Below are 15,778 nucleotides of genomic sequence, written 5' to 3'. Positions count from 1 at the left end.
GCTGTCATAACTCTTATATAATGTGCAGGTTTATTTTGGACCTCATTTTTACAGGACCATGCAATCAAACTGTTACAATAATATTTAAATTATTCATTTATAGTCTACTTGGCAAACTTTTTGTCATAATTCATTTTATTAATCTTTTTTTTATAGTACCACCCACACTAACTTATAAAGAATCGTGATCTGAATTTCCTTCTGGTGAGAGCACAGTGAGTTTTTTTATAATGTAGAGTAGCGCACACAGCGATACATGCAGTATCTGTAACATTCAGACTTCTTGCAAGAAATATAACATCTGTTAAAGATGTCTTGTCAGTCTAGGAGTCCTTATATCCCATTTTATTCAAACATAATGTACTTTTACAAAAGGTAAGCAAAAGAATGTGCTACGAATTGTAAAATAAAGAAACATTCTATGTTTAAGGTTAGAAATGAAGATGTGTAACAGATTATTACAGGAAAGTCTGATTCATTAGGATTTCAGATACAGCAACACTATTTATTCTGTGCAGCTTTTAGGCCTGATGTGCAAATACAGATGGATTAACTCCTACACCCATTTATAACAGACTTCACACTGTCATAATTGTGATACTCTTTTGCCAGTGTAGTAACTGTGATTGTGAATAAAAACATTTTATTCACCACTAGAACTTGTATTTCTTTAAACAGTCTCAAAAGGTTATATATTTTTATTTAGATTATGTCCATTAAATATATGGCACAGGAATTGTTGGAAATGTTAGGTTGATTAAAATCAGAATAATGTCTAAAAAGTTTGAATAAGATTTGTAAAATTTGATACTAAATGTCAGTTTCCTTTGGAAGAAGGGTGTAGATTGTCCATTTAAGCGTTTAGGTTTGCCTTGCATCACTTTCTAAGTCATAAGGTATGTTATTTCCTGTCTTATACACCAAAAGCTTAGCAAGTTATTGAAACTCAATAGATCAAACTCCCTGCAGATATAGTGGAAGTAGCATTTCTCCAAATGTTACTTTTAATTATATATTTGTTTTAGAGTACAACTACGGTTTTATTTATAGGACTGAATATTTGAATAAACTATTAAACCCAATGTGAACAGTAATTAACACTTATTTCAATTTGTAAATAACTAACTTAGTTACACCTAAGGTAATGTTTTAATTAGGACATCTTGTAATGTTATTAGGGTTACCCTTCTAGTACCACTAGATTTCACTACAGATGTTTGATCAGACTCACCAGATGACAGACAAATATGCTTCAATATCTTGGAGTATAACAAATGTTGGCAATGTGGGAATTGGTTAAACCAAAGTCTGCACAACTGGATAAAAAGGTGGGGGTATGGCTTACAGTTCTGTGCATCTCCATCTTGCTTCATTTTATCCTGCCTGTTATGTAGCACTGGAGAGTAAGGAGAATTTATTTTCCTCTTTCCTGTTAGATTTAGAATGTTATTGACTTATGTGCCATATGTAATCAACATGTCTCAGGTGAACTTTACAAATGTGACTCTGCAAAAGCATTTGGTCTATCACATTTGTTTTTTTATCTTGCAGCTTGCATCCAAGAGTTACCATTACACCTATTTCTTCCTACCACTTAATCTATGCTATCAATGAAGACATCAGCAGTTTTATGTTCCACTGTCCCTTCAGTAGTCTACCATCTCTGTGAGAAGTTGAACTAACTTATGTCTGCCATGAAGTTAGTCTTTTTCTCTGTCATTTAGGGCCCACCTTTGTATTTCAAACTCAAATCTAAACCTCCAAACTGCTGTCGGCTTTCTTCCAGGAATATGTAGTCCAGCCTCTTCAGTCTTTTTCTTGTAGGTAAAACTTTGCATCTGTTTTGTTCTTCTGGCACTCTCCTCTGTACTGTGTCAACCATTCTAATCTGCTCCCCAGAAAGTTTCTCAGAACTGCACCCAATATGCAGATGTGGTGTCTTCAGTGCCTTGTGAAGCTGGAGGGAAACCTTCACATCCTTAGACTCCATTCGTATTACAAAGAAGCACTACATTCTCTACCACTTTCTTGCAGGTGCTATTACTGATTCATTCTTTATCCTTCAGGTGAGATGTTAAACCAAGGCCCCATCTGCTTGAGTTGGCCGTAGTTCAGACAGATGTCAAAGATTTCACAGCACCTACCAAAAAGAGTATGGGAATTTCTCGATGACCTGGCCAAATTTCCTCAGTAGGATTAATACCACCTCAGATCTCCCCCAAAAAGAGATGACCAGCCTAGTGTGACTAACCCAGTCAACAAAAGATTAACAAAAAAAAAAAAAAAAGTGCTCATTTTTTCCAGGCCTTTCTTCTGCCCAGTGCTATCAAGTCCTATTCATTTTGAAGCTCCAAGCATTAGTGTACCTCCTGAATGCATTACTTTAATTTTTTTTTTATTTGCACTGAACTCCAGAATGATATATTGTGGCCTACAGTGTAAACCTCATTAGGTCCCTGTTTGTGATAACAGCCCCATCCTCCACTAGCATTTTGATCTTAAACGCTTCCAGAAAAATGCTAATTCTATTGCCTATCTTTGTAGTGATATCCATTATGAACATGTTCCACAGCAGTAGATGTGATTTTCGCTCCTAGGACAAACTGTCGGTCACTGCTCTTTTTCCAGAAGAGTTATCCCTGACCATCATTTTCTGCTTTCTACTTTTCAGTCTGTACCCCACTCATTTTCCAGTTGACGTATGACCACCAACTCAATAAGTGTCTCATTCAGCCTTATGTGGGTCACTGTGTTGATTGTGTTAGTAAAGGACAAATAGAACCCATATACAAGTTCAATCCCATCCACCGCTGATATCAGTAATAAAACTGGATTATGTTTGCATTTTAGGAACTTTTGAGTGTGCATCCAGTCTGATAGTTATCTAATAGCCCATTAGCTGCAAAGACCTCAAGCATTCTGCCTTTGACGATCTTTTCCATGATATTCTAGGCAAGAGGTCAGACTTGCTGAGCTGCAGTTGGTGGATCGCTTCTTAGCCCACCCTTGTGCAGTGGTATTACTGTTACCCTACTCCATTCTTTCAGTGCTAAGCCTGCTTGCAGTGAAAGACTGGACAGAAATTCCTGGAGATTCTGCAGACATGTCTGCCAGTTTCATAAGGATTCTTGTAGAAGAGTACTTGGTCACTTTGTCTAGTTAATACACTCACACCCTCACTGGAAATCATCCTCCCATAATATCCCTATTATGCCTGCTTATCCTGCCCATCCATACTGCTACCCTCCTTGCTTTTGATACTGATGAGTGTGAATGAACCATATCACAGTAAGCCTTTACTATTTCTCTTGTCTACTACATGACTAGGTAGAGCTACTGTAGCAAATAAATTACTGAGTTCTAACCTAGAAGCCCCCTTGCCTGATTTCAGTGTCTGATTCCCAAACTTTGATTCTAAACTCTCAGGGTAAAAACATTTCACCTAAGAAGTGCTCATATGGCTTTTAGTGAGATCATTGCTAGCTAACATGAGACGTTAAAACATTCCCTTAGAAAATAAGTCATCTGTCATGTTTTTCAGACATTAAACTGGTGCCTAATCATCAGGGAGTTACTAAGGTTTCAACAAAGTAAAGATAAATCCAAGTGTAATAATGCAGCTGCATTTATATTTATATTATATTTATATCTATATTTATATTTGGTAGTGCAAGCAAGTGCAGAAGGGAATGAAAATACATTGAGTAATGCTCTTATACTGATAGCTAGCTAAACAGTCACTAACAGTTCCATAATTTGTCAAGCATATATGTTTTTATTCTGGGATTTAAATGTTTGACTTTGTAGCTATATGCTGCTTCATCTAGTTGGCAATACCATAGACAATAAACCATTACTTAGGGGTTACTGCTATGTGTTCTAAATGCCATTAACTTTGAACTACTAAGAATACAATCTAGAAAACATTTACTAATAGAATACTTAAGCAGTGTAGCTGGTCAGTGCAGTTCAGGAAAGTTCCAGAAGTAATACAATGCACCAGTTGAGGGAACAACTATAAGCAGCAAGTACTGAGTATATAACAGCCCCCCCCCCCACAAACCTATATGCACTTTTTGTGTCAAAATGTATTGCAAAACCCCTTCCAAGAATAAAAGTCCTCCTCCTACTCAAGTAGTCTTTTATCACTGATATGATAAAGACTGGGATCCCCAATACACAGTGCAGTGTTGTGCTGTATGGAAGATATTGACAATTATCCATGCCATGTAGTATGACCCTCACAGTTTGCATTTTGCTCTTGTGGTTTAGTGAAGGTCTCCACTACGTGGCTTCTCTATCAGTCAAGCACTGTCCAGGACATATAGCTAGAATTGTCTTAAATGAAAGTATGAAAAAGAATGCTAGAAGCAGAAACATATGGAAGAAGTAGTAGATCAGAGTTAAACAGTACATATTTGAGACTTACTAATCAAATCAGAGACATGTTCATAGAGAGAAGAATAGATATGGATAAATTTAAAAGGATCACATGACCGGTGAAATTTATTTAAACGGGTCTAGAACTGTTACAGTTTGTATCTGATGAAGTTTTAAAGGGTTTAAAATGAAAGTGCTTATACACTTACTGGATTGTATTGTATTTCTTGGATTAAACCTGTGTTTTACATTTTTACTGGATTGTATCACACTTCTTGAGCAACACTTGAAGTTTTATGGCTTGGTTTTGAACTGTTTGATTTCCAGCAACAAGTATTTTCTTAGTTTCTGGTTTTGGAACATGTTTTGTGCCTCTTAAATGAAAGTATAACTAAAGATAACCATGTAGTATATGCACAGTTACATCATGAATCATGTAACTCTGCAAATCAGGGACCAGTTCTGATTATGGTAAAATTTCTAATAACCCTACAGCAATAACAACTGGCCACTGAGTAAAATGTGTAGTAGTCCTTTAAAATGGTAAAATTAGCACAATACATTTCCTGCCTTGCCTTGGATAACAAGATAGAATTGTTTACTCAGTTTGGTTCACCCTGTACACCCATCCAGTACTAGGAAAAAAGTGGCAACACAATTGAATGGTAAAACATTGAAAAGATGCTGCAGCTTTCTGTATTTCTCTGATCATTTTCTTTCTTCAGTATCAACAGTTGTAGTAAAAAGTATCAGACCCGAGAAGGAAGCACATGGGTAACAAGAAGGTCAACGAGCAAGCCATTTGAGGTCAATCAACTGGCATAACTACTCATGTACTAACTCATGTACTAACTCATTTGCTCAATGTTTTCTGGAATTTATAAATTCCTATGCCTTGGATCAGATTGTCCATACCCCCACCAGGGGCAGCAATATCCGGGACCTGGTTATTACCAATATGAGTAACTGGTGTTCCATGCCAGAGGCAACTCCTTGCTGGTCAGATCCGACCACAAGCTAATCTCCCTAGACATCCATATCTCACCCCCCACCCCCACCCCCATCAAAGAACCACCATAAAAAAACTTCCCCAAAGCCAACTTCATGCTTCTTAAGACAGAAGTGGCAAACTTCACGATACCCATGCAGACGGAAAATAGAGGTACAACTGCTGAATCTTCTACAAATGCACTGTATAAACACATACATGAGTGCATGGATCGTGCCATCCCCAACAGAACCAAGACACTATCCTCCAAAAAAAGAAAGCCAATCTGGTGGTCCCCTGCCATAAACAAACTCTACAACAAATGGAAGAAGCTATTGCAAAAAAGAGTAAAATCCCATGATTGGAGTAACTCCCTGGTCAGCTTCAGTAAGAAGCTGAGATACCTCATAAAATCCTGCAAAGCTAGTTACGAAAATAAAATTGCCATTGATTCTAAAGACAACCACAAAGCATTCTACAGTTATGTCAAGAATCTCAATGGCAACACTCAGATCTGTTCTGAGCTACAGCACAATGGCGCTTTATATACAGAACTAACTGATATTGCCAATATCCTGGCAGATAGGTTCAGTGCTAACTTTACCCCCCTCTCACCCCCCAAGGGGCCCATCTCAATACCGGAAGAATGCAAAGCCCCTGTAATCACGGACTCACAAGTAAAGACTGCAATCTCCAAAGTCAAGAACACAGCATCCATGGGAACAGACAACATCCCAGGCTGCATTCTGCACAAACTACAAAATGAACTGGCACCTCCACCTAAGTACCATGTTCAATCATAGCCTCACTTCAGGCTTTGTGCATACTGAATGGTGCACAGAGATGGTTATTCCACTCCACAAAGAGGGTGCCACCATGGACCCCGGGAACTACCGGCCATTAGCCTGACGAGCGTAGTATGCAAGGCCATGGAACGCATCATCTTGGAGCTTATAAACAAAGACATAGGCAACCGCCAAACTCTGGATCCCACTCACTTTGGGTTTGTAAAAGGTAGATCATGCCTCCTAAACCTGATTGATGTATTTGAAGCAGTCACCAGAGCCATGGACGAGGGTAAGGTGGTGCACACAGCCTATCTTGACCTCGCCAAGGCGTTCAACACCATCCCCCACTCTGGAATTATAGATAAACTCACTAAACTGGGCATAAATCTCTATGTCACAAGATGGCTGGCCAACTGGCTTACTGACAGAACCCACACAGTGAAAGTCGCCGACTCCAAATTAGACTTCAGACTAGTGACAAGTGGAGTACCACAGGGTTCAGTCCTGGGTCCTCCCCTGTTTGGCATCTACTTCTCTGAAGTTCAGGCTAACACAGAAGGTCTGTGGCTAATGAAGTTCACAGATGACTGCAAACTAGGAGCCATAATAGAATCGCCTAATGATGTGGACATTCTACAAAGGGGCCTCACTGAGACAGATGCTTGGTGTCAAAGTTATGGTCTCAAGCTCAATGCCAAGAAGTGCATTGTCATCCCCTTTGGGAAAAACTCTGTACCCATGAACTACCACATAGGCAGTAGCCTATTAAACACCGAAAGTGTGATAAGAGACCTTGGGACAGAGGTGGACAGTAGTCTCTCCTTTGATAATCACACCACCACAGTAGTCAGGAAATCCTTCTATGTGGCACACCTCATCATAAAGGGGTTCTCCTTCAGAAAATAGGAGGTCATTGTTCCTCTCTACTCATCCCTAATCAGACCCATTATAGAGTACAACTCCCCATTTGGCATGTACCTCACATCTACAACAATTGGAAAGTCCACAGAAATACCTGACTTAGAGGATTACCAGACTCAAACAGATGCCATACGCAGACCATCTCAAAAAACTCCAGCTCTACTCCATCGCATATTGGCTACTCAGAGGCGATCTCTGCCTAACATACAAAGCTACGTCAAACCCTGAGCTGTTGGACATGCTACACTTAAAGAAATCCTAATCTGTCCAAGCCACATGCTCCTGGGACCTAAACCTTGTCACCACAATAAACAGAACATGCTGGAGCAATAGATTCCAGTCCGAGAGACTTCCCATACTTTGGAACAGACTACCCATTCATGTCAAACAAAGCTCCTCATTAGCCTTCTTTAAGAAAAATCTTGATGATTGTATGGAAAATAGAAAATTCACCCTGGGGATCAGTTCTGTGGCTCTGCTCGACAGGGGCACAGGAAAATAATTTTATTGGGTGGCGAAAGCCAGGGAACCTTTTGGCTAGGTTTATATAGGCCTCAGGGCCGATAGCCTAGTACCTACCTATGAACCTATGAACATTGCTTAGGTGAGACGTGTTCCCCTTTTTTTTGCTAACTTTCTGCAATTTACTGGGGCAATCTTGAATGACTATCAAAGTACATACAGTTCTACTCTCTCTACTTTCCTGCCCTCCCCCTTTGCATCTATGCATTAAAAGTGAATAAGACAGTTATTGTCGGTTGTTTACAGTGCTACTGCTTTTTATAACAGTTTAGCTCAGCTAACAACAGTTTATTTAACTATTTTTTAAAAAGGGACTAGTCATAAGTTCATAGGTAGGTACTAGGCTATTGACCCTAGGGCCTATATAAGCCTAACCAAAAAGGTACCCTGGCTTTCGCCACCCAAGAAAATTATTTTCCTGTGCCTCTGTCGTGCAGTGCCCCAGAGGTGATCCAAGGAGTGAATTTCCTATTTCCCATCCAATCATCAAGATTTTTCTTGAAAAGTGTTAATGAGGCGCTTTGTTTGGTATAGATAGGTAGTTTGTTCCAGAGTATGGGAAGTCTCTGGGATAGGAATCTATCTCTCCAGCATATTCTGTTTATTGTGGTGACAAGGTTTAGGTCCCTAGAGCATGTAGCTTGGAGGGATTGAGATTTCTTTAAGTAGAGCATGTCCAACAGCTCTGGGTTTGACATAGCTTTGTATGTTAGGCAGAGATTGCCTCAGAGTAGGCGATATGTGATGGAGTAAAGCCGGAGTTTTTTGAGACGGTCTGCGTAGGGCATCTGTTTGAGGCCAGTAATCCTCTTTGTGAGGTATTTCTATGGCCTTTCCAGTTGTTGTAGATGTCTTGTGAGGTACATACCAAAAGGGGTGTTGTACTCTATAATGGGTCTAATGAGTGACAAGTAGAGGGGAACAACAACCTTTTTTTTCCTGGATGAGAAACCTTTTGTGATGAGGTCTGCCACATAGAAGGATTTCCTGACCACTGTGGTGATGTGATTATCAAAGGAGAGACTACTATCCACCTATGTCCCAAGGTCTCTTATCACACTTTCAGTGTTAAGTAGACTACCACCTATGTGGTAGCTCATGGTACAGAGTTTTTATCAAAGGGGATGCCAATGCACTTTTTGGCATTGAGCTTGAGGCCATAGCTTTGACACCAGGCATCTGTCTCAGTGAAGCCCTTTTGTAGGATGTCCACATCGTTAGAGTTTTGATTATGGCTCCTAGTTTGCAGTCATCTGTGAACTTCATTAGCCAAAGACCTTCTGTGTTAGCCTGTACTTCAAAAAAGTAGATATCAAACAGGAGAGGACCCAGGACTGAACCCTGTGGTACTCCACTGGTCACTGGTCTGAAGTCGGATTTGGAGTCTGCTACTTTCACAGTGTGGGTTCTGTCAGTGACCCATTTGGCAACCCATCTTGTGACATAGGGATTTATACCTAGTTTAGTGAGTTTATCTATAATTCCAGAGTGGGGGATGGTGTCAAACCCTTGGCGAGATCTAGATAGGCTGTGTGAACCACCTTACCCTTGTTTACGGCTTTGGTGGCTGCTTCAAAGAAGTCTATCATGTTTAGGAGATATGATCTGCCTTTTACAAACCTGAACTGGGTGAGGTCCAGAGTTTGGAGATTATCAATGTCTTTGTTGGTACAGGGTAGCTGGCCTTGCAGACTAGGCTTGTTACGCTAATGGGGCGGTAGTTCCTGGGGTCCGTGGTGGTTCCCCCTTTGTGGAGTGGGATAACCATCGCTGTGCACCATTCAATGGGCAAAAAGCCTGAGGTGAGGCTATGATTGAACATGGTGCTTAGGTGGGGTGCCAGTTCATTCTGTAGTTCATGTAGAACGCAGCCTGGGATGTTGCTAGGTCCCATGGATACTGTGTTCTTGGCTTTGAAGAGTGTGGTTTTTACCTGTGCAGCCATGATTACAGGAACTTTGCATTCTTCCAGTATAGAGATGGGCCCTTTAAGGGGTGAGAGACAGGTAGTTAGCACTGAACCTATCTGTCAGGATGTTGGCAGTATCAGTTGGTTCTGTATATTTAGTGCCATTGTGCTGTAACAGAGCAGATCTAAGTGTTGCCATTGAGATTCTTGATATAGCTATAGAATACTTTGTGGTTGTCTTTAGAATCAGTGGCAATTTTGTTTTCATAACTAGCTTTGGAGGATTTATCAGGGATCTCAGCTTCTTACTGAGGCTGACAGTGACCAGGGAGTTCCTCCAATCATGGGATTTTACTCTTTTTTGCAACAGTTTCTTTCTTCTATTGTAGAGTTTGTTTATGGCAGGGGACCACCAGATTAGCTTCCTTTTTTTGGAGGATAGCATCTTGGTTCTGTTAGAGATAGCACGATCCATGCACTCATGTAAGTGCTTATAAAGTGCATTTGTGTAGGATTCAGCAGTTGTACCTCTATTGTCCATCTGCATGGGTGTTGTGAAGTTTGCCAGTTCTGTCTTAAGAAGCGTGAAGTTGGCTTTGGAGAATTTTTTTACGGTGGTTTCCCTAATTGGGGGGGGGGGGGGGGGGCAGGATGTGGATGTCTAGGGTGATTCGCTTGTGATCGGATCTGACCAACGAGGAACTGACCTCTGGTGTGGAACACTGGTCGCCCATGTTGGTAATGACCAGGTCTAGGATATTGCTGCCCCTGGTGGGAGTGCGGATAAGTTGATCCACGGCATTGAAATTTATGAATTCCAGAAAACATTGAGCAAAAGAGTTGGTACATGAGTAGTTTTCCCAGTTAATGGTGGGATAGTTGAAATCGCCCAGTCAGACATTCAGTCATTCTCTAAAACACATAGACACACCTACAGATTCTTGCATACACACAATTCACAGTCATACACTCATTCTTACAGAAATATGCACCATATACATGTGCATGCATACACAAACACACACACACGCAACTAAGTCATAGGTGCAGACTTAATGTAGCTATCTGTTGAAGGGGTGGCACATTCCCTGTAACTGTTATACTTACAAATGGGTTTCTCTCTCAACAATAAGTGTGCATGTGTAAAAATCTGTGTGTATGTTTGTGGGGTAGAAATGGCAGCTACCCTGTACCAACATCAAACAGTGAAATCAATAACTACAACAGATGCACAGGTAATACTGCAAAAGGTATGTGCATATGTGCTTGTGTTTTCAGGGTGTGTGCCTTAAGATGCAAAAAAAAGATTTCTTCTAAAAGAGTGTAAGGAATGCAAAATAAAAAATCTGGAGTATCAGAGTATGCATGAGGTGCTAACATGCAAGGGCATTTTTAGTCAGCACTATTAAACAAATGTAGATAAAAATAATATTATCTCAAAATTATGAACTGAAAGGACTTCAATGAACTATTTCCAAAATATGTTTTTATCCACAAACTGTACAAAAATTCTCACATAGAAAAATGCAAAAATTAAATAAACAAATAAATAGAATGCCATGACATGATAGTGATAATAACTGGTGGTGGTATGGGCTGGGTTCTGTCTACCCATGTGTGCTTCTGTTAGGCCATGAGGCTGAAACCACCTCTCATGGGTATCTGCTACACATTCCACTGTAAATATTGCACAACCTATACTCCTACCATCAATTATTGCTTAAATATATGCTCTGACAATCATACCTGATTTAGTCAAGTGTGTAAATAAAGTATATTACTTTCCCTACCACATTACACACCTTATCCTATCAGCGCACAAGTATTATGGTGTTTATGCTCAGCTCCTTGACATAAAGCCTGGACCATGACCCGGATGACCTAAGGTCAAAGAATGGCCTGGGTGCTAAAAGAGCCAAGAAGGGAGAGATGGGACTGAGTGGCTGATGCCCATTCGCCCATTCACCCATTCTGGGGGCATGGTAGAATGGGACTTTGTTGGTTGTTGCTCCAGTGCAAACAGTGGCTGCATGCTTGGTATCCAAAAGCCACTGAAGGAAGCCCTCATGAGCCATATGTGTGGCAGTATGCACACATCAGCAGGAAGGCACTGAATTCCCCATAGTGACAAAGTGCCTATGTCAACCATCACGAGATCTGAGAAAAGGTGGTTGAAATGAAAAAAAAAAACAAATTGAGCAGCAACTGACTGGAAAGGAAAACAAGGCAAGAATGTAACATTTAGTACTTTATGATGTTTCGGAGAGTAAAGAGGTAGATTTGATGGAATATTTGAAAACCCAGACAGCAGAGTGGACTGGGTTTGTAAAAGACTCACTGGGAGTAGCTCTTGAGAAGCACTTGCCACTGCCACACTTGAAGGTTATGAATGTGAAAATCAGACTGATAGATACTAGTGAAATTTTTTGATGTTTTATGAAAAGTAACAGGTATTTCAGAAACTTTGATAACCAGGGAGAAAGTTATCAGTGCCTGGGAGACCTGTGTTTGTTGAACATTATTTGCAGTTTGTGGAAGACAAAATAATGAGCTAAGCATAGGAATAGAAAACTGAAATATAAACTGTCATTTCCTGCCACTTCAAATGAGTTTTGGAATGGTAGGGGGCTGACTTTTAACAACTCAGCTGAAGCAATTGGAGAAATAAAATAATTAACATTCAGATTAGCTGGGTGGAGCAAAAAGAGAAAGAGACTGTTCATTTGAGAAATACTTCTATCAGTGGGGAAGCAGAGAAAAGGGAAGCGAGAGGGCTTATTCAAGTGAGAAGAAGCAGCTTAGAACAGGATGGCCGGAAAGGCTGAAGATTCCACTTAAAGGTTTTGACTGGGTAACAGCAGCTGAATGTAAAATAAAGATCAGCATATTGAAACCTTAGGCTCAATGTATTGACTTGGAAGCTAAAACTTGTCCTATTTACTAGCTGAGTGATTGTTTTCTTATTTTGTAGATGGAAGACATTGAAGTGTGACGAATCTATATTTGTTAGCAGATTTGAATATTTTCATGCTAATTATGAGTTAAGTGAATATCATAAGTTAGATTGTAGCTTACACAAGAACATACAATTATTAAGATGACGTTCTATATTAATGCATCTGGTGAAATGGGTAACCATATGAAAATGTGAATTATGAGTTCTATCTAGAATATGGAAAAATAATCCATGTAAAGACTCATATGTTATTAGCAATAAAGTTATATCACCTACGGTGGCTTATATATTGCATCATATAGTAAATGGATAGCCTTAGGGAAATGCCAATGAGTTGTAACTGAAATTATGTCAATATGCTAGGTTAATGCTTGCATTTATTAGTGAACAAAAATCTGTTTTTAAAGTGTTTACTTATTGTAGCACATACAGATATGTAACTATCTGTAAATGTCAGACCAGAGGAAATGTTACAAAACAAGAAGATTAAAAGGTATATGGTATAACAAAATATTTATAAATGTTATGATTAATGAATTGTTAAATTATATTATTATTTCAAGTTCAAGTAGCAAAGACTATGGGGAAATACTATCTGCTGTGATAAATTGTAAGTGATGAAAGCTGACTGCAGATGTAAAGTGCAGTATGAGGACTGTATGCTGATGATTGTTAAGTAATTATTTTGGGATGTGTTATGAGCTGTACAATGTTTGCTGGGGCAATGGAGTCCTGATGATGGAACTGAAATCTTACTTTTTTTCTTCTTTGTTATTATGGGTATATAACTGGAAATAAATTAGTTTTGGTAAGCCTGCCACAGCATGGAGATTGACTAAACAGTGAAAATGGCGGATGTGCCATTTGATAAGTTTGCCAGTCATGCTAACCTTGCCTTATTAACTGAAAATGACAGTAATATTGGATACATATACATGCATGTATATATGGGCGTTTGTTCATTAAAGTCAGCTTTCTGCAATGTCGTCTCGGTAATGTCATTTTCGCTAACATGAGTTTTCGTTCATTTGAAGTAGACCCATATGTTCTTTTGAGACATATATATAAGAAATGTGTATGATTAAAGACATGATTATAGGTTTCCTTATCCTCTGTTGATTATGCAGACAGGTGGACAAGGTGACATACTGATTGAAAAAGGGGCAGGATACCGACTGGTAAGACTGTGTAAAGTACATGAAACATGAGTGCACAGGACGTTATAATGTGTATGAGTGGATAGTACATATTAACTAAGTTGTTGTGATCAGGCTTGAGGTGTAAATTGATAAACAGAAGAAATGCAATAAATGTGGAAACCATTTTCTATAGTACTGGATAGTGGGTGAATAGGGGGGAAAGGCCATGTATAAAGGGAGAACAGCAGCTGTGGGATGTTTTGGCAATGTTTTAAGTATTACTTTGTCATAGGACAATGTAATGGTTAGGATTGTCCTTTTAATTGATGAAGACCTTTTTGGGTGGAGATTAGGAGCTACCACATTGTAAATAAGGGGACAGAATAACTAGTAGCAGCAAAAAAAAGATCTATGACAATTCTGTAGAAGATGATGCCTATCAGCAGCAAATGTGTTGGGCATGTAGTAACAACAAAAAGATGTTGAGTAATTGGGTAGCCTTAATGGGATTTGACTATTTAAATAATACATTGAAAGTTCACCCCAGAGGAAAAGCACTGAAGTTAGAATAAGTATATTATTTATGAGTGTTATATGATCTTGTTCCATCATAACAGAACATGACTAGAAGGACTCGCTGGGAAATGCAGAGTTATATCGCCATAGTGAAATGAATTAGCATGGTACATGGGAGAGGAATGCCGTTATAATCAAGACTCATGGAAAATTATGTAGCTGTGAATAGTATTACTTCTCATTACGGAAATGTAAATATTGTTTCAATAGTAGCAATAAAGAAGGTTGTTTAAAAAAAACAATTCTGTGGCACTGTTATTCACAAAAGACAGGAACTTTACCCTGCCATAAATGGAATGTAATACTCTCAGGAGTACAGTTGTGGTGAAGACAGAGACAATACCATCAAACTGACTTTCGTGGTTATTAGACTAGTAGTACCTGTGATGTTGTTTATAGCAAAAATTGCTTTAAAGCCTTATGATGCACTCATCAAACAAGGAAGACAGTGACAGAGCAAATGCTACATGTTGAAAATATGAGGAATGTCAAGCCACAGAGTAACTTGCTGTGCAAACCAAGGAGTTTCATGATAGCATTACACTGGCTTTCAAGTTTTGTATTCCCTAATACTGCTCAGGGGAGGGGACATTTCAGCAGTTTATTCTTAAATTCAATACCTCAGTTCCAAGACGGTAAAATGACACATGAATTTTTAAGTGATATGTCTGATGTAATATATATATATATATATATATATATATATATATATATATATATATATATATATATATATATGTGTGTACACACACACATATATATATATATATATATATATATATATATATATATATATATTTGAAAATGGTCATTCTAAAGTCTCATTTTACCATCTTGGAACGGAGGTATTGAATTTAAGAATAAATCAGTCCTCTAATTTAAGACTGGTGAAATGTTTCAAAGACATGCGTCTGGAGCATTTCTCCCTGGGCCTCCGCTGAAAATTGGTTTTGTTTCAAGCTGGACTTTCCTGGTAAACAAATGTTAAATAAATAAAAAATAAATAAATATAAATGTGTATATGTATATGTATATGTATATATATATATATATATATATATATATATATATATATATATATATATATATCTATATATATATGGATTCACTTCATAACATTGAAATATCAAAATACTGAAACCAAAATACTGAAAGCTCAAAATACTGAATACTCAAAATACTGAAACTCAAAATACTGAAAACACATATTGTCGTAAACTCGGCTTAAACAACATAAATCATAACAATTTCTACCAAATATGCAGGGGCAAGCCCCTGCACCCCATGGGGGCGCCCCCTCACCCCCTGCTAATTAAATATATCAACTCCAAGATTGCACATAGTATAGTTAAGTGCAATCTTGGAGTAGATATATAATTAGCAGGGGTGTGAGTGGAGGGCTTGCCCCTGCATATGTTGGTAGAAATTGTGATGATTTATGTTGTTTAAGACTACATAATATGTGTTTTCAGTATTTTGAGTTTCAGTATTTTGAGTATTCAGTATTTTGAGCTTTCAGTATTTTGGTCTTCAGTTTTATGAAGTTTTGTCATTTTCAGTATTTTGAAGTTTCAGTGTTATGAAGTGAATCCATATATA

The 15,778-nt window shown here is 38.6% G+C and overlaps 1 protein-coding gene across 3 annotated transcripts in view; it reads left to right on the top strand.

The window, feature by feature from the left end:
* LIMD2 (LIM domain containing 2) overlaps positions 1-15,778 on the top strand; it is a 474,609-nt gene that overhangs the window by 269,077 nt on the left and 189,754 nt on the right. The window contains exon 1 of one of the 3 annotated variants that reach the window (XM_044055200.1): positions 12,311-12,359. The exons of the other annotated variants lie outside the window; for them this stretch is intronic. The gene's annotated coding sequence lies outside the window, so the exon portion shown is untranslated. Of the gene's footprint in view, positions 1-12,310; positions 12,360-15,778 lie in introns of those variants that run through there. 3 annotated transcript variants of the gene reach the window in all.

This window comes from Protopterus annectens, chromosome 13.part0 (genome assembly GCF_019279795.1).
Source record: "Protopterus annectens isolate FY-2018-M chromosome 13.part0, PAN1.0, whole genome shotgun sequence".
In the NCBI taxonomy this organism is placed as follows: Eukaryota; Metazoa; Chordata; order Ceratodontiformes; family Protopteridae; genus Protopterus; species Protopterus annectens.
Note: the sequence above shows the minus strand (reverse complement) of the source record. Positions and strands in the feature narration are given on the sequence as shown.